The following is a 24,681-nucleotide window of genomic DNA, read 5'->3' on the forward strand; positions in this document are numbered from 1 at the left end:
GAAAAGCACGGAGGCCCGCGTCGCCATCAGCGCGCCGACCATGGTCTCGCACGTAGTGAAAATGGAACTTCTCCCGAGCACGTTCTCGCGCGGCGGGTCACGTCTCCCGAACGACAGTCACTGTTCTTGGTAGCATGTAAGTGAGCCGTCGACTTGGGGCTGTTTCACATGCAAGCGACCGACAAGGGGCGCTACGCGGTGATAAATTGTGAACTTGTTGGAACCTCGTCGCTCTGGCACCACGAGCGTTTTCGCTTGCATGTGAAGCAACCCTACAGCCTGACTTGCATGGAGCGCTTTTCGCACGCGAAACGGGCCTCGTGTTGAACGAACGCGGCCCGTTTTCGCTAAAGTCACCGGAACGGAAAAAGTGCCGCAACCGTCACCGGAGCCGTCATATTTGGTCCAGCGCCGCTGAAGCGACGGCCGCGCGCAGTCTCTACGCAGGCATGAACTGCACAAGCGTCACTACGCGACTGGAAATGCTGTGCACGCTTATCTCGGCCCATAAGAGCAAGTGCTACGTAATGCTCCGGACGATCTGTGTGCCGGCGGCCGCGAGAAAGAAGCGAGCGGACCATTTATGACGGGGAATGACCACGCCACCACAGAAAACGAATCGGGAGCGCGCGCGCCCACGCCACCACGAAAAACGAATCGGGAGCGCGCGCGCGCGCTGGCCCGCCGGCGCGGCGGCGAGAGAAAACGAATGTGGTACTTTTCCCGTTCCAGTGACTTCACTTTTCGCGTGCGAAGCTTCGCGGGCGGAGGCGTCGAAAAATCCCGCGGCAACAAGCCCGATTTTTATGACGCCGAAGAGTTTGCCAGACTTGGGAAAAGCGCCATGCTTTCCGTGCACCCGTGGAGGATTATTGCAATTTACACGACATCGTCACTCACGTGAAGCCTTGGTTGTGCCTTCCGCTCGGTCGTCGTCGCCAAGGCCCAGTCAACGGAGGAAGCGTGTCTATGCAAGCCTACGGCACGATGGCGCTGTACGATCGCTTTTTTTCCGCATAGTGCGCAAATGCTGCGCTAGGCCCGAACAATGGGGCGCACGAAGTTGGCGAACTTCAACTTTTTCCCGCGCGAGCGGATGGTCGCATCACGCTATTGGCTGCTGTCCCGTGACGTAGCAGCGCAGCGGTGCCAGGCCGCGCCTCCTCAGGAAGAAAAACCAGGCGTAGTAGGCGGTAGCTGTATGTGCCGAGAAACACGTAATATTGGCCGCATGTGACTATTACGAGTGTTGACAGCGACTTCGAGCTTCACCGTGTGCAACAGCGGCAAGCGGTAGTTTCCCCCAAGTTGTTTTGTCGCCGTCTACACCGAGCTGACCGAGTGGCCTTGAAACCTACGCTGTCTACGCAAGACGTAACAGTGCCGGTGTCGCGGAGTGTTTATTTGGAACTGCTTGTGATAGTTACAAGTGTTCTTTATTCGCGCGAGGATCTTCACGAACAGCAGCGAGAAGCAGCTCCCCAGGGGGAATTTCCTGTGCATACAGCAAGTTTCGCAGCGCAGTGGCAAGTGTGTCGTTGCTACGAGGAAAACACACTGAATATAGTTAGGCCTAGGAGCTTGAAGATCGCCAAATTATCTGAAAAACAGGGGCTAGTTATCGCTTATACCACTACGTGTGGGCAAGATTAGGCGAAATAGAAGCGAACCGCTACCATTTGAGCGAGCTATTGCGTCGAAGAATCCAGCGGCGACATGTATTTATTCCGAAGCGGGCGAGCAGGGCGCCGCCATCTTGTCAAAGTTAGCGTACGCAAGCCACGCAAGCGCCGCAACGCAAACTCCGCTGGCTACCGTACGCAAGGCTACCGTACGCAAGACGCAAGGCTTGCGCTTGCGTTCTGCGCATGCGCACTACCGTCCCCGCAAACTCCTCGCGTACGCTAACTCTTTGCGTACGCACAGCTAAAACTGTCTAGTGATTGCAGTCGGAACGAGTGCTTTTGCGCCAGTCAGTAATATCGCCTGTAAGTATAATCACGTTTGAAAAGCTTACTACGCACGCCTCGTTTTCCGAATGCTGAAATGAACTTAGAGCTGGACTGCAGGTCCTGGTTCAGGTGCACGCGTGTGTACTGAGTTTGATAACTGCCGTGAGTGCGACGAGACGAAGTAATCTTCGAGCTCTGCAGCGAGTCGCATTCGTTGCAGCGGTTGCAGTGATCGCGAGCACAAGTCGTTGTGCTTCGGCGTAGCCGTCACCGATATCGATCGTAGTTCGTGTGTACTGTGTTAGCCAACCGCCGTGAGTGCGGCGAGACCATTCTGAAATTTGTGTATCGCGTATGCGAAACGACCTCGGCTGCACGGCCGTTGAGCTGTTTTCTGCCGGGACTACTAGACTTTTAGTAGACAGTTTTAGCTGAGCGTACGCAAAGAGTTAGCGTACGCGAGGAGTTTGCGGGGACGGTAGTGCGCATGCGCAGAACGCAAGCGCAAGCCTTGCGTCTTGCGTACGGTAGCCTTGCGTACGGTAGCCAGCGGAGTTTGCGTTGCGGCGCTTGCGTGGCTTGCGTACGCTAACTTTGACAAGATGGCGGCGCCGTGCTCGCCCGCTTCGGAATAAATACATGTCGCCGCTGGATTCTTCGACGCAATAGCTCGCTCAAATGGTAGCGGTTCGCTTTTATTTCGCCTAATCTTGCCCACACGTAGTGGTATAAGCGATAACTAGCCCCTGTTTTTCAGATAATTTGGCGATCTTCAAGCTCCTAGGCCTAACTATATTCAGTGTGTTTTCCTCGTAGCAACGACACCTGGCGAAGCAGTTTTCTAACTTTTAGCCAGATCTTGCATTTTCTTCGGTTTTCATAGTTTTTCTTCTTGGAACAAGAAAGGCCCCCAATGCACTCACAGTAGTTATCAGTAATCACGGATGAAATTTTCTTCAACCGAGCGTTGATGTGGTTTGACTTCTTGTCACTAGATGGCGCCACGTGCGCCTGAGGGACGCTACGGCACGGTCAGCTAAAACTATACTTCGGAGCGGACAGCGTAACGCACGCAGCGCCGTAGCTCTTTGGGTACGCAAGCACTTGCGTACGCACAGCTAAAACTGTCTAGTATAGCGTACGCAGACATACGCAAAGGCATAGCGTACGCTATCAAATAGCGTGCTTCGTACTGCGCATGCGCCAAACGTTATTCCAAACCGAGGTTTAGCGTACGTGCGCGTTACGTACGCTATTTCTCGAATTTAGCGTGCGTGCTCTTGCGTACGCTAGGAAAAATAGCGTTGTCAAGATGGCGGCGTCCACGTCCCCCGCTTCGGAGAGAATGTGTCAATGTTATTGGGTTTTTAGGCATATTCATTGCTTTAAATGGCCCACGTGATATGCGCTTTGCCTCGCCTCGCCAACAGCATAAAGAAAGAGGGATAAACTTGCCCAATTTTCGATTCTGTGTAACGATTCCGCAGCTCTTAACCCTAACAAGACAGAACCGACTGTGGATTGCCTTGATTTGGATTCTTAAGGAAATGTTTGGAAACCATTTGGCCACGCAACCGGCTATCTGCGTGATGCGACTTGGATAACCTTGGCCATGCCTTGGCTAAATAGAAAAAACTTTGTCGCAACATATTTTTACAATTTAACACCAGATGGCGCCACTGCAACCTACGCTATCGTTGCGTTCAGGTTGGCATACGATAAACTAAAAGGGGTCGTGCGACCTCCTCTGTTACCTCCCGCTAAATGCTTGCGTATAGCGTACGCAAGCGCTCATACGCTATACTAAAAGTCTCTACTGAAGCGTCGCCAGCATTCTGCGGCATTGTGCTCCATAAAGTGCAATTTGCGACTATGAGTGGCTGGATTACAATGGTATGCCGGCGGCACTGTAAAATCTGTGTGAAAACATCGGTGCGCATAGCAGCTCTCACGTCTGGAGCGTCTTTTTTTATTTCCTGCCGGGCTAGGGGGGCCTATATCTGCAATAAAATTTGCACGACAAATTGAATAAATTCAATTTCCCCTGCATGTGATCATGGTCTGAGCCAAAGCAGTAGTGTTAAGTTTGGGTTCTGACATGTTGTGACCAGATCACGAAGACTCATGTACAAACAAAAACCATTGTCGCAACTCATTCACCGCATTTTCAGTAAACTGCTCTGATTACAATTTATTTTTTTCTTAGCAGCGTGGAGTGAAGTTGGATTTTAGACAAATGCTTGCAATATTAAGTGCATTATCTTGGTGGCTATGGCTATTGGTAAAATGCAGTGATCTTGAAGTGCTCCGTGAGCCATGACAATCGGGATAGAAACTGTACTCTTTGAATCAGCACCTGATCTCATTTTATTGTTGCTTTCACTACACTGCTGTCATCGAGGTGCTTAACAACTTAGCTTTATTGGTGTCGAACAGTTGTTAACTAGCACTTCCTAAGTAAGCTGTACCAGTTTGTTTAAGACATCCTCGAAGCATATGCCATCAATGCACATGCATACGCTGCGTTCGTTTACCTGTGACTGCCTGCAATGAACATTGTTTGCCTGCTGGATGAAGGCGATGGTGGGCCTATGAGAATGTATTTGTCAGAAATGTAGAATGCTTCCTAGATTTCCTTCTCCTTCTTTGCATTTGCTGCATTTCTAAATTTGTTTGCTTGAATGTAGATGCTTGTTTGCACCTTCCACAATGCTCAGCTGTAAGTTTCTGTGGACACACATCTGTTCACATTTGTCGTATGGCCGTGACAGGGCCCTATTTGTGTATATTGCCAAAACCACGTTAACAAGGTTTACTTTGATTTTCCAAAATGTGCTATGCGCTATTGCACTGTGGTTGGCCCTGCAATGCTGATGTTGAGCCATTTCTGAAAGTCCTACAGTGCCGGTGCAGCCATCGACCTGTCGAGGTTGAGATTACATTTAATTTCAACCCATTTCCTTACTGTTTGGATTGTATTGGCAGATTCCCTGCTTTGCACCTGTGCTGAGTTCTCCTCCTGCCCGACATGCTTTAACTCGAATAGTGTTTTTCTTCTTGCCGTGTGCTCTGTTTAAAGAAAACATTAAATTAGTGTTTCAAATAAACATCTGTGAGATTATAACAAAAAGTAATCTTTTTGTCAGCAAGTGGCTTAATTAATTAGTGCAGTGAACGAAGTGCGCCAGGAAATGAGTCGCTGAGCCTTTCAGTGCCAATGATTTTGACACCAGAAAGAGAAGTGCTTTGTCAGTCAGAATGTGCAAGCGGAGAGAGTCTGCGTGCCTGGCAGTTCAAGGTTTAACAAAAACTGCACGCTATGCTGCAAGTGGTACTAGGGCAATTCCAGGGTGCAACAGCCATATGATTGTCTGTATTTGTCGCCAAACACTTCTAACAGTCCTTGCGCTGTGTTATACTATCTGGTTACAATAGCCCAGATGTTCGCATTGCAGTCCATATACATGACAAACATTTGCGGGTGCCAGTGGGCTTTGTGGATTTAAACCTTGTCAGCTGTCCAAACAGCAAGTTTCCATGTTAAGGCATGCATGCTTTGATAAAGTTTCATCCCCAGCAAAACTGTCCATAATTCAAGCCATCATATTACAGGGTGGATATTAACGAGGCATGGCTGCATACAGCAGAATGTGGTAAATTTTTTAGTTCTGATAATGTCACAAGCACCAAGTCATTGCACCATTTCTATGACTAGCATGGGTTCCTAATCGTTAAAAACACTATGTACTCTAACACTGCTAAATTGCTGTGGCCCATTAAATTGTTCCTTCCAAATTGGTACGCTTTTTGAAAAGCACACCTGTGATAGCCACCTTTTCGTTCTTCGTGACATACACTTGCAGCTTAGTCTCTTTGAGAAAGCATGCGATAAAATTCTTTATAGAATGCTTTGCATTGTACTGTTCTAAGCTGAATATAAGTGATCCTAGCCAGCTAACATCACTTGGCACTTGCTAACTCTTGCTCATCCAGCCTTTCTTTTTTTGGAATCTCGGGCAACCCCAAAGTTATTGTAATTGGCCCTTCCCTTTTTCTTACATTCATTATTGACCTTCTTTTCACGGTTTTATTTAACTAGTCTTCATTGATTGCTATATGGTCTGCCATCCCACTATCAATATCAACATTCTTACCCTCCAGAACAACCGTCTGCGTGCTTGAGAATGGCCTATTTGCCAATGTTAATAGGACTGCATTAGTAGTTTTTACTGTCAGTCATACCCATCTTCATTACGAGCTGATAAGTTTCAGTATTTCCTTTGTGCTTGTATCCTACCCTGTTTCAAGCAAAGCAACGCAGAGACTTCCATTATGTAATGTGGTTAAAATGCTAGGTGTGTATGTTTACGCATGTGACTTTTATGTGTATCATTTGATGCTTGTCCTCATCTGTAATGGCCAGCCAGGGATGTCATGGGGCCAGCATTTACAGTACTTAGAAAAGGGTGCCTTCTTCTCCTCTATAATAAAGCTAAATTTCACATACAATTCTGTCGTCATCAATGGAGTCATATTACAGCTACTGTGAATTTTGTGTGAATGGGTTTTTTTTACATTGACAGCAGTGGAATGCATGGAAAGGCACAAACCTGTGCTCAATATTAATTTATTCATAGAGTTGCTGTTTTCCTTAAATTAGCTACACGCATTTTCATATAAGGCCCTGAGGAGGATTATCATTTTGGGGCATTATTTTGGAAAAGGAGGCCATAAAACAAGACATTTGTTTGCCTAATACATGCAGCCCTTCTTGGACTGTTTAAATTCACATACACTCCTTGTATGAAGCCGAAAAGTAGGCATAGCCTAGGCAAAGATCTTCAAGCAGTTACGTTAACAACTAAGTCGTTTTAACATATGGTATGCCTAAAGGGAACTTTGGCACTTTGAAAACCAAACTGGCAATAAAATAATCTTTACTTTGCAGAAAATGTTGCTAACAACAGCTAGCATGTTCCAAAATTTTATACATGACAAGTGGTGCAGACAATGCTCACTTTTATCTGCTGTTTTGGGAACCAGAATCACTGTTACGATCCCTCTTTTCTTTTCTGGTCAGAAAAATTCTTAAATATTACTCTAAAGGTATATGAGAGGATATATGCATAATGCATATATGCCCTACACACTTAAAAGCTTATTTTTTATTTCATTGTATTTTGCAACAACACAACTTCACCCTGTAAATATAATTATACAAATTCTGCTTGAGATATCCACTATGCATGGTCAGTGCATCCTGTTTTCCTAAATATATGAAGTATTCTTTCCCAACTGCAACCAGGAGCCATCCAGATGTAAGCCAGTATACGAACTCCCACATGATGTTATGTTTACACTGAAGGTAAAAGGCATGTATCGCATTTTACTCAGTACTAAGCAACCACTTTGTTTTCATTCACATGGGCATTTTCAGAATTTTTTGGAGTTGTACAGACAACATGCCAGCTTGTTACTGCATGTGTCACCATTGACTGGCTGTGAGCACAACTCTCCAGGCTTGTTTGCACTGCTGCATGCCAGCTTGTGCGATTCTCAGTGCAATATGAGCTAAGGAATGACTGCTAAAATAAAACTGGCCGCCCGCTGTCACTATGCAAAAAGCAAAGGCATACATTTCAGTGCAGTGATAGATGGCTTGGCCCCTTTAAATGTCACCACACTGTGCTATTTCTATTTTGACTTTTCTAACGGACCGAATAATATATATACATACGTGTGTGTGTGTGTTGATGCAAAAGAAGGTACTTTGATTTAGGCATACATACCACGCGCAGTTCTTGTGCATCAACAAATACACAAATTTCGTGCGTATTTGATGCGTTCGAGAAATACCAAGGACAGTGTTAATTGGGGAGGCATGGGATAGGCACTTGTCCTGCAGTGGGCGTAGTGTTGCGTCCGGACAACCAGCCCGGATCCCAATTCTTTAGGATGCAAAATTTCTCCTGCGAACGCCCTTTGGACAAGCCCGGGGCTTCGCCGCAAGGCAACAGCGCCCAAACGCTCTCTTGACAAACCAAGATGCTGCGCCGCAGGTCACTGGCGCCTTATGGAGAAACATTGGCGAGCGAATGCCCACACGTGCAGCAAGTTGCTAGACAGCGAGGCGCCGGTTTCCTTTTCCCTCTGGAAGTCACCGCGCGCGGAAAACTTGAAGCTGGTGGCCAGCGCGGACGCTGGTTGGACCTCTCGGACGACCGTCAAGTGCTGGCTTTGTATTGGGCCGTTTGAGTGACAACCGTTTCTCGGGGCTTTATAAGCCCGTTTCAACACCCGTTTCTCGGGGCTTTATAAGCCCGTTTCAACACCCGTTTCTCGGGGCTTTATAACGCTGCCGCCTGGAGACAACGACCCCCCGATCCATAGAGACCGACCCACCTTGAGCCGAGTGCCGCTCACGAGTGTAGTGAGTAGTGACGCGTTGGAGTCTCGCCGAATGTCGCCGTGCGAGAACAGTCGCGTTGGCTGTTAGCTCTCGGCCCCGTGCCGATTTTGTCCTGTATAATGACTTGCTCATAGTGTATCAAATTCCTTTTTTTATTCTCACCGACGCCTGACTCCGAGTCTTCGCTACCGCCAAGAGAGCTGGCAGCGCTCTGTCACGAAACGGGTGGCGAGCGCTACGGGACTACCTCAAAGTCACAACAGTAGGCAGGCTACAGCAGGCGGCGTCAAGGTCTCCCACGGTTGCAAGGGTCAGGTTATGTTTTTTTTTGCCTAAAAAAAAAAACGGATGGGTGCTCAAGGGCGCTCGCGTTTAAAGTTGGCGGCTTAAAACCAAAGCCGATGCACGACGCTTCAACGCCTTCCGCTGGATCCAACGGGTCCACTGGATCGAGCTCTCTCGCCCACTTGCATGTACCTTCAGATGTATACTGTGAATGGATTAAATTAGCCGAGGGTTCGAAAAGAACAGCTCCGCCCAACTGCCAAAGCTATTGAATTACGTCACCACGCGCACCTCGCCGCGGAGCCGAATCGGTTTGGCCGGGCCGGCGGCGGCTGGCGCACTCGGCGCGAAATAGAGACATGCTCTAAGTCTCCGCCAGTGCGGTCAGAGTGCGCCGAAGCCGCCGAACGCGTCGACGGTCAAGCGCAGTTGGAGTATAGAAAGTCTCTCTTTGGCCGACGTGACGTCGCCGTGCAGCGCGCGCGCGCGCGTTACGCCGGAGTATAAACGCGCCTTAGTCTGCGCTTAACCGCTACCCGCCGCGGTGGCTCAGTGGTTAGGGCGCTCGACTACTGATCCGGAGTTCCCGGGTTCGAACCCGACCGCGGCGGCTGCGTTTTTATGGAGGAAAAACGCTAAGGCGCCCGTGTGCTGTGCGATGTCAGTGCACGTTAAAGATCCCCAGGTGGTCGAAATTATTCCGGAGCCCTCCACTACGGCACCTCTTCTTCCTTTCTTCTTTCACTCCCTCCTTTCCCTTACGGCGCGGTTCAGGTGTCCAACGATATATGAGACAAATACTGCGCCATTTGCTTTCCCCAAAAACCAATTAATATTATTATTAACCGTTAAACAACGTATTCAGTGGCGGCACCTATGGGAGCCACTTAAACCTTCCGCCCACTTACTGAATAACAAAAAAATCCTGTGCCGAGGCTCGGAATCGAACCAGGGCTTTTCGCGTTCCAGGCGGAGACGCTACCACTCCGCCACGACGAATCAAGCTACAGCCATCAATAAAGGTGCATCTAGTGAATTCACTCTTCCGATGCAGAAGTCTCCGCGCTTTCGCTACGTATATCCTGACCTAACAGAGCTAAGCCATCAGCACTTTTTCTTAACTGCCTTGTACCTTGTCTCCCGTCCCTAATAAACGATTTCCGTTAAGTAGTTAGAAGTTGACTGACACAGCCGGGAATGTTTCGCCGGGCGAGCGTGCGAAGACACAAGTGCTCTTTATACTGCGAACTGCCTTGTACGATCACTGACCATCGTGCCATCATAGTTTTTCATCGACCGTGGCGATCATCTGACCAGCCTTAACAGGCTCCTTGAAAGGCTAACTAGCACTTGAAGCGGCCCTTGGAGTTCCTCCGCTGTTCGGCGCTTGTAAATCGAGGCGCGTCAAAAACAAAACCACGGGGCACACAAAGCTCAAAGACTCGAAGCGCCATAACAAAACGAAACAATCCTGGCCGCCTGTGGCGCCGCCAAACATTGGTTTTCTTTGCTACCAACATTCAGGTTATCTTTGGTCTGTCTTCCTTGTGTGATAAAAGTGCACTATCGGTTTTAAAACAAAACTTACTTCAATATTGAACCGGGCAACCTTCCTTTGTCAGCCTCAAAGATTCATGGCGTCCATGGAGTGAGGAAAATTTAATCAAGGGTTCGACAGAATCCTGTCTGGCGAGGGGGAAGCATATTGGAAACACAAGAAACATACACTCGCCAAAGAAAAATATTTAACACATGACGTTTCGAGACCCGTACGGGTCCCTTGTTCACAATGAGGATGGGCGGAATGGGCCGCTACTTATAAGCGGACTTGACTACACAGTGAGTGGGCGTAGATATCGGGGAGATTCCCTCTCGTCCTGTTGATAGCATTCTTGGTCGTCTGTATGTAAAATGATTCGAGAAGTAATCATGAAGATAAAGGTTTCTTCGTGTCCAAGATTGTGGCGTTCCCCCAGTCAATGGAGTGCTGCATCATTTGGGCATGCTCTGCAAGTGCGTTGGAGGAAGTGCGACCTTTCTTGACGTCATTCTTGTGTTGTCTTATTCTTCTTTTAAAATCGCCTGACTCGCCAATGTATGATGCATTGCAATCCTTGCAGGGGATCTTGTATACAACGCCGGGGTAACATGTGCGCTCTAGGCGGTCCTTCACGTGACACAGCTGCTGTTTCAGCTTGCTGGACGGTACGTGCGCAATTCGAACGCCGTATTTGGCAAATATTCGCGCCAGAGCCTCACTTGTACCCCGGGAATACGGGACAGTCGCGCGTTTCTGTTGCCCAACAAAGTGGGGCTGAGCAGGTTCCTTACAGCGGCGTTCTTGATTGTTTAGCATCTGACGGGGGTAGCCATTATTTTTAAGGTCGACGCGAACTTTCTGCTGCTCGAAAGAGAGAAGGCCAGGACTAGAACATAGACGACCAGCTCGCTTGAACAGAGCGGACACGACGGAGCGTTTGTGGCCTATGGGATGGGCAGATTTAAAATCGAGGTACTTGCCGGTATGTGTGGGCTTTCGGTATACAGTAGTGGCGAGCCCATCGGGAGCGCGGAGAACGAGAACATCGAGAAAAGCAATACTTCCGGCGGCTTCTTCTTCCATTGTGAACTGAACTGTTGGTTGAAAAGAGTTGAGGTGGCCCAAAAAAGGTTTGGCATCCTTGCGCTGAATTACGCAGAAGCAATCGTCCACATATCGTAAAAACAGTTTCGGACGAGTATGAAACGATTGTAGGGCCGAACTTTCAATACACTCCAGCGCGAGGTTGGCACAGGTTACGGACACAGATGCACCCATGGCCGTACCAAACACCTGCTTGTAATATACGTTGTTGAACACGAAATATGTGTTCTGAAGACAGAAGCTTAAGAGGCGGCACAGATCAACTGCTTCAAAAGGCGTACGGGATGGTAGTGATGGGTCTTCTTCCAGTGCCCTTTCACAGCATTCAACAGCGAAGTTTACTGGAACGCATGTGAACATCGATTTCCCATCGAACGAGACCATGATGTCTTCGTTGTCAACCGCCACGGCCTTGAGTTTGGCAACGAAATCAGCGGAATCTTTCACGTACGTCGGCGTACGTCCAACAAGAGATCCAATAACCTGGTGCAGATACTTGGATAGGTTATACAATGGGGAACGCGTGAAGTCAACTATCGGCCTGAGTGGTATGTCCGGTTTATGAATTTTAGGTAAGCCGTAAATTGCGGGTGCTGAGCCGTTATGACACAATAGCTGGTAGTAAAGGTACTTTTTCGCAGGAGGAACAAATCTGAAAACATCCGTTCGTAGTTTTTGAAGCTCTGTTTGTATTTTCTTCGCGGGATCCCGTCTAAGCTTGGCGTAGGTGACCGCATCTTCGAGGAGTTCGGACATCTTTGAAAGGTACTGAGTGCGGTCTAATACCACGGTTGCGTTTCCTTTGTCAGCCGGAAGGACTACTATCTTTTCGTTGCTCTTGAGTCTCTTTAGGGCATGCTTCTCGGACATGGGTAAAGTGTCGGTATTAGCAGACTGCTTTAAAAGCGCTCCAATAGCACGTGAGCGTGCTTCGGCTTGACATTTTGGATCTACAAGACGAACTGCCTGCTCAACAGCACAAGTCAGTTGACCTACCCTGGGGGCAGCGCCTGTGTTGAAACTCAGACCACGGCTTAGGAGTGCATGTTCTGCAGGATCCAAGTTGTGCGACGACAAGTAAATTCCTGGTATAGCATGGCTGCATTCGGTGTTGCCGAGTAGGCGCAGAAACTTTGCTTCTTGGCTGGCGACCCTCTCCGCTTGGGTTCTGGATGAGACGTAGTTCGCATGCAGCATCACGTCGATGAAATCAGTGGAAAGAAGATCCTGAAGTCGGCGTTGAGAGAAGAATACTTCATTTTCAAGGCGCTTGATAGTGGCCTTAGTGTCCATGATGCGGGCCTGAAGGAGAGGCCGTTATGCTTGAGCGATTTCTTGAGCCGTTCTTGTTTGAGCCGTTCTGCTTGAGGCGCCCTTGTGCTGTGCGATGTCAGTGCACGTTAAAGATCCCCAGGTGGTCGAAATTATTCCGGAGGCTTCCACTACGGCACCACTTCCTTTCTGCTTTCACTCCCTCCTTTATCCCTTCCATTAAGGCGCGGTTCAGGTGTCGCCGATATGTGAGACAGATACTGTGCCATTTCCTTTCCCAAAAAAAACAATTATTAGGCTGTGGATTCGCTCAGCTAATTCAGTTTATACAAAGCGAAAGCTGTCGGCAATCGTTGTGTTCGTTGGTGTTGACGACGTTCTAGACTCCGATTTTGAGGAAATGAAGGGCGTGTAACTGGCTTCCTTGGTCAGTTGACACCTCAATCGCGCTTTGAGGTAGATACGCACGTGGCGGTGGTGAGAAAGACATGTGGGCTGCACGCATTAGCGCTGACAACGTCGTGGCAGACACGCGGCACTGCAGCTGTAGTGCCCAATAGGCCGCAGCGTTCATTGGGTGAGCAACCTGTCGCGATGAACCATTAAGTTAACTGCCACCTGCCGTGCTACGATGGGCTCGCTGCCTATCCAGTGTGCGGAACGTACTCAACCTTACAGACACCAAGCCGTGTCTACTTACCCGATACACCACACTTTGTAACCAGGTTCAGCAGTAGTTAAACCGCAGCTAATTTTACGCGACAGCGTATACAGCTCGTTCTGTCGAGAAGCCGTCGGCGTCGTATTAGTTATGCGCGCCGCGCGTCGGAAATATTCGGGAGCTGCGTAAAAATCCACGCACGCAATGAATAACATAATCGGCAGTGCCTTAGCTCAGCTAGGCCAGGATATACGTGGCGAAATGACTCGAACGTCATCGTTGCCGAAGCACTGGCCGTCAGCAGAAGGGTGTAGTCACTCATCCGGCGCGTCTTCTTCGCGTATGGTTCTTCCTGCTCCGTCGGACGTTCTTCTTATCGTAGTTTGGCAACGGCTCGGTGTTTCTGTCGCTCCGCGTCTTGACGCCGCCACATAGCGAGACGCTCTTCCCGCACTTTCGACGTCTTTGACCCGCGCTTAGCGTTTCGTGTTTCATTTGCATACCCTGTCGGGCATCCTCACGCCAAGCAATGAATTCCGGGTCGTCCGACGCGGCCTCTCGCAGCCTCCGAAGATTCCGCGTACTGTACGCGCGCCCACCGTCCGCTTCTTCGTCTGTGGCGCATCTGACCAGCAAGCGCACATGCTCAGGCTTACATGCTCATATGTTCTGCTGTGCAATCAGACGCGGAGGAGACTCGGCGCACTGGCGAACGTTTTGCGCATGCGCAATGAGGCTGCATAACGAGGCACGTGACGTCACGAATCAGCGCAGCGGTGGAGACTATAGTTCTCAACGATTTCGGAATAGGTTCGCTCGCGCTCGTCCAGGTTCCGATAGTCCGGCGGTTACACGGTTACCCGGAAGTAGAGAGCTCGGCTAACTCGTATACCGCTTCGTTGCCGGGAACGGACGCGTGCGCTGGGGTCCATATTAAGCTGACTTTGCGGGTCAGCTCTCTGCCGGCCTGGATCCTCACCGCTTCCGGCGAGATCCTGCCTTGCACGAAATTCCAGATGGCAGTTTTACTATCGCTGACTACGAATTTAGTTCCGACGCAAGCGAGCGCTATGGCAACCTCTTCGTCTCTATGTTGCGGCTGTGAATTAATAGTGGCTGCCGACGCGGGGACGCTGATGTGCTTGGGTATCGGGACCGAGGTCTTCACCGCATGACGATGAACTCTGCAGACGATGGAGGGAAGCCTTCAGGAGGGTTGGTAAACTTGAAGGTTTATTTACATATTTACAAGAGAAGCAGGGAGACCAAAAGTCAGAGATGAAGTGCTACATATTTACAACAGAACCAGGGAGACACAAAAGTCAGAGATGGAGTGCTTTGAAACCAGCCAAATCGCGGCTTAAATACAGTGGATATTCCCTTGGCACCTAGCTAGGGAAACCGGTGGCTGATCAAGCGTCCAATGGGAAGACACACTCTTCATAGTCTCTTCCCTAACCCCGTGACCGCTCCGCCCCCACAAACACGTGCACAGGCGATAAGGAATCCTGGCGCCTTGAGGTCCTGGAATTGTTTCCGACCGGTTGAGCAGGTTCATAAGGTCGTTGGCTTAGCAGGCGGTGACCCCCTCCGTGGGAAAGAGGCGTCCTGGAATGTGTTTTCCGACTGGTTGATCATGTGCACAAGGTCGCTGGCTTAGCAGGTGGTGATGCCCTCCGTGGGAAAGAGGCGTCCTGACGACCCCGGGCATTCCAGAGGGTAAGATGAATCAGCCGTGTCCGCCCCCGCTTTGTCTGGCCGCACGTGCAAGCGAGTGAGGCGGGTTCGGCGCCTTATTTCGCGTCTTTCTGCCGGTCCACGTGAGGACGCAGTTCGGGAACAATGCCGCATTCCATACTCCGGACGAAGGGATGAGAGGCCTTTCGTCACAGCTCACCGTCGCCAGGAGCCGTTCCTAATCCTCTTCTCAGGACGACAGCACCTTTGGGTCAAGCATAGTTCGATGGCGCCTGCCGGGCTCGTCTGTTCCCGCTGTCGGGCCTCCGATCACAACAACGCCTAGCCCGTTGAGGCTACCGCCGCGCCTGACTTCCCACTAGCCGCGACCTGTTCGGGCTTCATTTTTCCGAACCGTTTTGTAAGCGCCTCGGCTCTTCTATTCCTCCTCTCGGTATCATGCTCCGAATGCATGTTCCTCGGGTTGGGGGGGGGGGGGGGGGGTTGCTATTTTCTCCCTACATTTAGGGGGGATGCCAGTTCTACGGTGCAGCCCGCGGTCGGTCTGCAAACCCACCATCTGCAGGATAGCTCTGTTCGTGGTGGTGCTGCGAAGGTCTAGCTGTGCCATGCAAACCGCCTCTGCGTAATCTTCCTATACTTCGTCTCACAAGATGTTTGCAGCACTACGGAAGGTAGAGCTCTCTCGTCCAATCAGGGCTGCAGAAACGCAGAAAATAGTCCCTCGAATATTTGAGGAGTGTATGACTATTAATCAAAACAATAAGCATTGCAACTAAAAACATGATTTGGACAGGTATATTTAAATGGTAGGGAGTGTTTCAATCACTGGTGAAATTACCAGACAAAGCCCGTACGGACACAGCTCTGCGGAGGCCTGCTGCGAGGTAGTGATGCGTCGCCACTTTCCAACATGGCGTCGGACGAGTCTGTTGTGTCTCCTGTGTGCTCTACACCGACAGTGCGCTGTTTCCCCAAGCAGGCGAAGCAGGTGGCTTTAAATGTTCTTGAAGCGCTTCGCGTCGAGTGCGGGGGCAGTTGGAGTACAAATGCGCTCATCAAGAGGACGGCAAAACTCACGCAGGTGAGCGAGCGAACGCTTTACAAGTGGACAACGGAGACGTTGAACGCGGGCCGAGTGTTGTCACCGAAGAAGCGTGCTGGCGGAAGAGGCCGCGAGCGGACGAAGAAGCTGGACGATTTTGAGCTGAGCGTGTTGCGAAGGGTGGTACACACATTTTTCCAGAGAGGGGAAATTCCAACTATCGCGAAGGTGGTTGCGCATTTCGAAGAGGACGAAACGCTACCGACCGTGTCCGCAGCGACAATGCAGAGGATGTTGAAGAAACTTGGCTTCCGATATAAGAAGCGCTCTCGGAATGCGATGTTAATCGAAGCGACGCACATTGTGCAGTGTCGCCGCCGGTACCTGCGCCAGATAGCGGAGCTGCGACGCCAGGGTAGGCCTATTTTCTTCACCGACGAAACGTGGGTTAACGCCGGCCACACGCGAAGTCGAGTTTGGACTGACTGCACCATCCAATCTGCACACCAAGCGCATCGATCCGGACTGTCGACTGGTCTACAAAACCCCAGTGGCAAAGGTGGCAGGCTTATTGTGACGCATTGCGGTAGTGAGCAAGGTTTTGTCGAAGGCGCTGCGGAAGTTTTCCGAGCGAAGAAAAACTCGGGCGATTACCACGAGGAAATGAACGGGGAACACTACGAAAACTGGTTCTCCAGGAGACTTCTCCCACTACTACCACCCGGCAGCGTTATAGTGATGGACAACGCGCCATATCATTCTGTGAAGCAGGATAAAGTGCCGCGGATGAGTAGCCTCAAAAAGGACATACAGGCTTGGCTGTTCGGAAAAGGTGTCGCGTGGAGCAGCGGCATGGTGAAGGCCGAGCTCAAGCAGCTTGTCAGCAATGTGAACACAGGTGGGGAGCAATACCGTGTCGACTGCATTGCTAAAGCTGCTGGCCATCTCGTTGTGCGCCTGCCACCGTACCACTGCCAACTGAACCCGATAGAGCTTGTCTGGAGCGACGTCAAGGGTTTCGTGGCCAGCCAAAACAAGACGTTTAAGCTCAAAGACGTCGAGCCTCTGGTTTGGCAAGGCATCACGCAAGTGACTGTTGAGAAATGGAAGAATTACGTGCAGCATATTATCAGTGAGGAAGATGTGATGAGAAAACTGGACCACATCATCGACGATGTTGTTGACCAGGGACCGGCCATTGTTGTCAACCTGGAGGACGACACAACCAGCAGTGCTGAATTCAGTTGTTATGAGGACGATGAGATGATCGAACCCGTTTAACGTGCGTTGCCTCTCGCGCAGCACATGGGCTTGTTTTGCATTTCGCCACCATCGACACTCGGCTGCCTCGGCACGCTGGAGTAAATAAATTTATATGCACATGACACGATTACTGAAATTTACTGCGACGCGACAACAAAGGAACTGATGAGAACAGTACCCTGGTTGTCTCACATATATCGGTGGACACCCGAACCGCGCAGTAAAGGAAGGGATAAAGGAGGGAGGGAAAGAAGAAAGACAATATCTCGGTGGACACCCGAACCGCATCGTAAAGGAAGAGATAAAGGAGGGAAAGAAGCGAAAGAAAACTGAAAATTGAAAGTTGGATTTTGAGGAAAGGCGCGGCGCTGCGCGGTGGAACACCTGTGGCTCGGTGCTACTATAAATAGAGGTAGAAAGAAGCCACCTGGACATCAGGTGGATCGAGCCACAGGCGCGTAGGAACACACTAATGTAGTGCGCGCCATCCTGATTGGACGAGAGAGCTGTACCTTTCGTAGTGCTGCAAACATCTCGTGAGACGGAGTGTAGCTATTGTGCACCCCCATGGAGAGGAGTTTCTCCGTAGAGGTGCACATCGGGAGTCCTAGGACTGTCTTGATGCATCTTCAGATGAGGGAGTCCATTCCCCTCTTTTCGTCCGCTCTTAGATTTAGGAAGGGTGTAGCATAGCATGCTCGACTAAAGACGTAAGCGTGTATTAATTTTAGACTTTTCTTTTTAAGTCCTCTGCCCCTGGGCGAGATTCTCCTAAAAAGGCCTAGGACTTACGACGCGTAGGCGTCTAGCTTTTTTTATGACGCCGTCGTTGTACCCGTTTCCTGTACAAAGATTCCCAGGATTCTATTTGCTCTACTTTAGGAACGGTTCCACTTTGATGTCGAATTTTGAGTCTTGGCTCAACCTGAGGGATTTGGGATTATGCGCCACACAGACACCACACAACCACCAACGCAGACTATACCCATCCAATTGCCCTGTCCTTGGGAGAGGCCGCTCCTCCTGTTGCACTCCGCCGGCTACTGTGGCCACTGCTCGTTGACACACACACACACACACACACACACACACACACACACACACACACACACACACACACACACACACACACACACACACACACACACACACACCCACACACACACACACACCACACACACACACACACACACACACACACACACACACACACACACACACACACACACCACACACACACACACACACACACACACCACACACACACACACACACACACACACACACACACACACACACACACACACACACACACACACACACACACACACACACACACACACACACACACACACACACACACACCACACACACACACACACACACACACACACACACACACACACACACACACACACACACACACACACACACACACACACACACACACACACACACACACACACACACACACACACACACCACACACACACACACACACACACACACACACACACACACACACACACACACACACACACACACACACACACACACACACACACACACACACACACACACACACACACACACACACACACACACACACACACACACACACACACACACACACACACACACACACACACACACACACACACACACACACACACACACACACACACACACACACACACACACACACACACACACACACACACACACACACACACACACACACACACACACACACACACACACACACACACACACACACACACACACACACACACACACACACACACACACACACACACACACACACACACACACACACACACACACACACACACACACACACACACACACACACACACACACACACACACACACACACACACACACACACACACACACACACACACACACACACACACACACACACACACACACACACACACACACACACACACACACACACACACACACACACACACACACACACACACACACACACACACACACACACACACACACACACACACACACACACACACACACACACACACACACACACACACACACACACACACACACACACACACACACACACACACACACACACACACACACACACACACACACACACACACACACACACACACACACACACACACACACACACACACACACACACACACACACACACACACACACACACACACACACACACACACACACACACACACACACACACACACACACACACACACACACACACACACACACACACACACACACACACACACACACACACACACACACACACACACACACACACACACACACACACACACACACACACACACACACACACACACACACACACACACACACACACACACACACACACACACACACACACACACACACACACACACACACACACACACACACACACTATTCTCGGGGACAACTTTCTGTGGCTATGCAGTGGAAGCTACGAGCGCGCGCAGCCAGCTTAAACGCCTCTCTCCCTCGCTGGCGCGTGATAAGAGCGCGCTTGTGATACGTCGGAGCGGTCTGGGCAAGTAGATTGTGCAGGAAGTCGTACATTATTTAAAGGGCGATGGAAAGAATCGCGAACAGAGCGGAGCTTATAGGCGCTCCACTGTTCACATTTCTTTTGATCACGCTTTTACTTCGGTGGTAGCAAAAAGACGCTAGAGTCGTCCGTGATGCATCCTAGAGCGATTCTGACATCTTTTTCTTACCACCCAGGAAAAAGCGTGGTCAAAAGAAATTCGAACATTAGATAGGCGCCGCTTTGTTCGCGTTTCTTTCCATCGCGATAGTACTTGATAGAGCTCAAAATTAGACAACCCAACTTAACTAGTAAAATATTTTTTGAAATTTAATGGGACAAGGTTATATTGCGAATTTGAAGGCCGTTAAGATTGAAGGTGAGCCCTGCTTTTATATTTTCTTAATCGGCACTGTGGCTCGAATTATTGAACATCAGAAAAAGTCGGCAGAGACACTTGACACTGATTACGTGTGAGAAGGCGTAGCCTGCCCGCTCACTATGTGAATGCAGTAGCCGCGCGCTGCGGCGTTATGTAACCCGGCGCCACGCAGGTGGAAATTCTACTTCTGCATGGCTTTCTGCATGGCTGATGTGGCCGCCGCCGCACCCTTCTGATCAGCGTACTAACGTCGTGAAAGCAGTCGCTGCCGCACCGCGGCCTGTACGCCACCTTACGGGTATGACGCGATAGCTAATGGGTTAATTCCTTCAGGTTTCGAAGCAGCAGAACGGGCTGTGCAGACGAAATCGTCGGGGGATTTTCGAACGCGGTTCGTCGACAGTGGTGCGTCGGACAGCGGAGTGCCGCGCGTGCCAGCCCAGCGTTGCGCGTGTGCAAGGCGACAGCGACGAAGAGCGGGACGAGCACGAGGAGCGGAGAGCTGACGGGTCAGAAAACGGAGTTGTGAAGGGAGACAGAGCAGCGGAGATCGTGTCATTCAAGCGTGGAGGGTACAGCCGTCGGACGTTGGGTACGTGCTGCCGTGGACCTCCCTTGGATCACCAACGCAAGCCTCCTGCGTTCCTTGCAAGCGTGGAGGTGGCAGCCGATGGACTGGCGGTCCGTGCTGCCGAAAGGCACCTTCGGATAGCCTGCATTAAGCCTCCGGCGTTTCGGGACGCCGTCGACGGGCCCTGGCTACTCTTCTGCTGCTGCCAAGTTCTTCGGGCTCTTGACGGGAGACCGCCGGCGTCTTCCTGCAGTCATCTCCGCTCCTAAACACAGTTTTCACGGACGTCACATACGAGGGCTTGTGGGATACGTGCCGCCATCTTTAGGTACTGAGCGGAACCGCAGGCGCAGAGCGCGAAGCCACGCAAACGTACAGGGGACGCAGTCCGTCCGTGCGTTTGTATTTATGGTTCTGCGCGGTGTCATCATGCCGATGTGCGCCATGTTCGGCTGCGCAAAGAAAAAGCAAGTCTTCTACGCAGAAAACAAACACCGAGCCGGGCGTTGGACTTCACGGTTTACCGAAACTGATTAGCTGGCAGTGCGAGCGCACGAAGCTCCTTTCGGAGAAGCGCCGAAGCACGGATCAACCGGAAATACTTGAAAAACCTGGACAACGTTCGCGTACGCGGTCGGCGCATTATCACAGGTAAGAAAAAGTAAACTTTTTGATTGACGTAAGCCTACATACGGTCGCTGTCGGAGATGTTTACCGCGGCAGCTGCAGCTGGTAATGAACTGTGGTACACGAGCCTCGCCGTCGCCTATGTGTTTGCTGAGACGGTGTTCGTAGCGAAATGAGTCAACGTGTGTAACATTGTGCGCACGGAATCAACTTTAAATTTTCCAGGAAGACCTTCAGGCCTTACGGACGACGCGAACCCGGACTGGGCACCGACGCAGCACCTGGGTTACGGGCCCGGCGAAAGACCAGCTGTTGGCATGTCCGCCCGTTTTGCACGGACGAAGGCGCGGCAGAAGAAAGCAGCCGCTAAAGCTATCGCCGATGCTGCGGCGCGCCAGTCATCGGAGGACGAATGCACTGCAGAGGTGACGCCTGCAGGTGACCCGCCGCACGAAAGCTGCAGCTTGCGCCTGGAGTCGAGAGCAGGCTGGTTCTGACACACAAAACACAACTTTCTCATAAGTGAGATATTACAATATCTGTAACCTGTAGAGCTAATAATAATTTTACTTCCCATGTTGCAGAGATAGCAGTACCGACTGACATGACTGTACAAGACATCCAAGCTGTTGAGGACGACAACAACCGACTTGCGGCAGAGCTGCGTGCTACAAGGGCAGAAAAAAAAACGAGCTAGAGAAGTCAGAGTCATCATTTCATGGTGACGACGCTAAGTTTGCGTTTTATACGGGACTCAATAGCTTTTCCATGCTGTTTGCTGTTTTCGAGCTTGTTGAATGTCATGTAAAGCACACTGCACAAAATGGCTTTGGAAAGTTTGAGGAATTTATTGTGTTCCTCATGAAGCTTAAGTGGAATTTCTCTGTGCAAGATCTTGCATACCGTTTCTCTGTTTTAGACACGACAGTGAGCGGAATTTTCGACAAATGGCTGCACGCAGCTTTTTGGCGTTTGAAATCGCAAATTAGATAGTCTTCGAGACAGGAGATTCAAAAGACTATGCCACAGGTATTTCTCGATTCTTTTGGGTCAAAGGTGGCAGTCATAATAGACTGTTTTGAAATCACGATTGAAAGGCTATCATCACTTGAGGCAAGGAGTGAGACGTGGACCAACTACAAGAGCAGCAATACCTCAAAGTATCTTATTGGAATTTGCCCATAAGGAGTCATATCCTTCATTTCAGAAGGCTGGGGTGGCCGAACAGGTGACAAACACATCACTGAAAACTGTGGCATTTTAGATAATTTAACACAAGGTGACGTTGTCCTTGCAGACGGGTTTTGATATAGCCGATACTTTAGGGCTCTACTGCGCTAAAGGCAAAAGGCAGCTTACTGATTTAGAAGTGGAAACGACCAGATGGCTTGCCAATGTACGAATTCATGCAGAACGGGTGATTGGTCTGGTACAGAATAAGTACACTATCATAAAGGCTGTACAGCCAATTGACTTTGTGGCATGCAAGCCGGGACACAGGTACTTCCCACTAGACAAAATTGTGTTGGTGTGTTGTGCCCTCACAAACATCTGCCCATTCATAGTACCTGCTAACCAGCAAGCATCCGCATGAATTTTGAAACTGCGGATAGTCTGCTTACTTGCTTTTATTGCCTGTGTCTGCAGTAATGTTGTGGTTACTGCTGTTTGAGTGCCTATGTTTAATCGTGTAGCCATTAACAATGCCTTGCTCATGAAGCCACGCAGTGTGCTTGTAAGCTTATGTGAAAAACATTTTCATGAAGTGTGGCTACATGAGTGCTTAAGCTGGAGACAAATGTTTTTCTATGTGCTCAATATCAAATGCAGACGCGTTCACAGTGAACCTGCAAAAATTTTTTCCTTACTTAAATTAAGTTTGCCATCATATAAAGCACAAAAACCGGCTTAAACGTTTCAGGTATTCTCTCTTCAACAATTGCAGAATGCACGTTTCCAGCACCACTTGGTTTGCACTGCTTGTGAACTGAGCTGTTTTCACTTCTGGTGCGTTGCCGTTGCAACTCGTAAGCACAGCTGTATGTTCATGTTGCATTTTTGTTCATTGTAGACTGAAAATTCTCACCTACATAGTGCTCTAAATCAGACAAATGCCTTTTGTTACTATTGCATGCATTCCTTGAATTCTCATTAGTGATTCTGTTTGTGTAGATGTGTACCAATTTTATTTATTTACTAAAAGTGGGCTGGAAATGGCCATCTCCATAGTGCTCTAAATGAGACACATGTCTACTGTTTTGTGACTACTGCATGCCTTGCGTCTTAAGTATCATCAGTGCTTCTCTGTGTACATGTGAATCCATTGGAAAGGGGTAAAATTTTGTTCCCTTTGTTTTCTAGTCGAAGTGAAAGTATGGAACAAGCTGACCTAGTAATTATGAATCTAGTCTGATAAATGTTTGCTGCATACATATCAATCAATATCTGCAGTGCAGTGTTTTCATTGATGTTTGTTATGAACTACTGTGAATTAACAACTGAATTTAGGTGGTTTATGACCAGGAGGAGATGTACAAAAAAGGCCAAGTAGTATACCATGCTTGTTTGGCTTGTTTAGGTGTTTTTGGCTGCAATGCATGGTATGTTACATGAGGCTATACTTGAAGTATATGCTATGTTTATTAACAATACATTATTGCAGGCGTAAAGCTCTGCAGCTGGAAACATTACAGAAACAAGGCAAACAGCTCACTGCAAGACATTATTCTTGCCCATGGAACAATCTTGGCAGAACCATTTTTTCCCCTTTGGGGCTTGCTTAATCCCAAGCAACTGTGATGAAACCACCCATAGCTGCACTGTGGGCCATCGCAAGCAAGCATCTTCCCTGCTTCTGGACCTTGGCAGTAGCAGAATATGTTGGCGTCAGCTGTTGGCTTTCTTGCTATCCTTTTTGAGAAGTGTTGAGCAAAAAGTTCTGGCAGGATTGCACGAGTAAAAAAATCTAATGCTGTTGGCACAATATTCTGAAAAAAAAAACGCGTCATCTCTCTCCACCCTTTCTATAAATACTGACAATGGAGTACATACAACAAAATCACACTATGGAACGCCACACACTGCCACCTGCGTTTGCACATGAAAAAAATATGAGTGCTGTCGCTTTAAACGCAGACAGCCATCAGTTTCCTCCAAGCAGAAGTTGCGGTCCTTCACAGCTTCTAGTATCATACAGTTGCAGAGTGAAAAGGGACATTTCATTTCCACAATGCCCATTCTGCAGCATGTACAAGAGACAGAATTGCCTGGACTAGCCCATACACGGGT

The 24,681-nt window shown here is 49.5% G+C and overlaps 1 long non-coding RNA gene across 1 annotated transcript in view; it reads right to left on the minus strand.

Annotated features, from left to right (window-relative positions):
* LOC144134684 (uncharacterized) overlaps positions 1–24,681 on the minus strand; it is a 55,405-nt gene that overhangs the window by 7,572 nt on the left and 23,152 nt on the right. The window lies entirely within an intron of this gene.

This window comes from Amblyomma americanum, chromosome 1, assembly GCF_052857255.1.
Source record: "Amblyomma americanum isolate KBUSLIRL-KWMA chromosome 1, ASM5285725v1, whole genome shotgun sequence".
NCBI classification, from domain to species: Eukaryota; Metazoa; Arthropoda; class Arachnida; order Ixodida; family Ixodidae; genus Amblyomma; species Amblyomma americanum.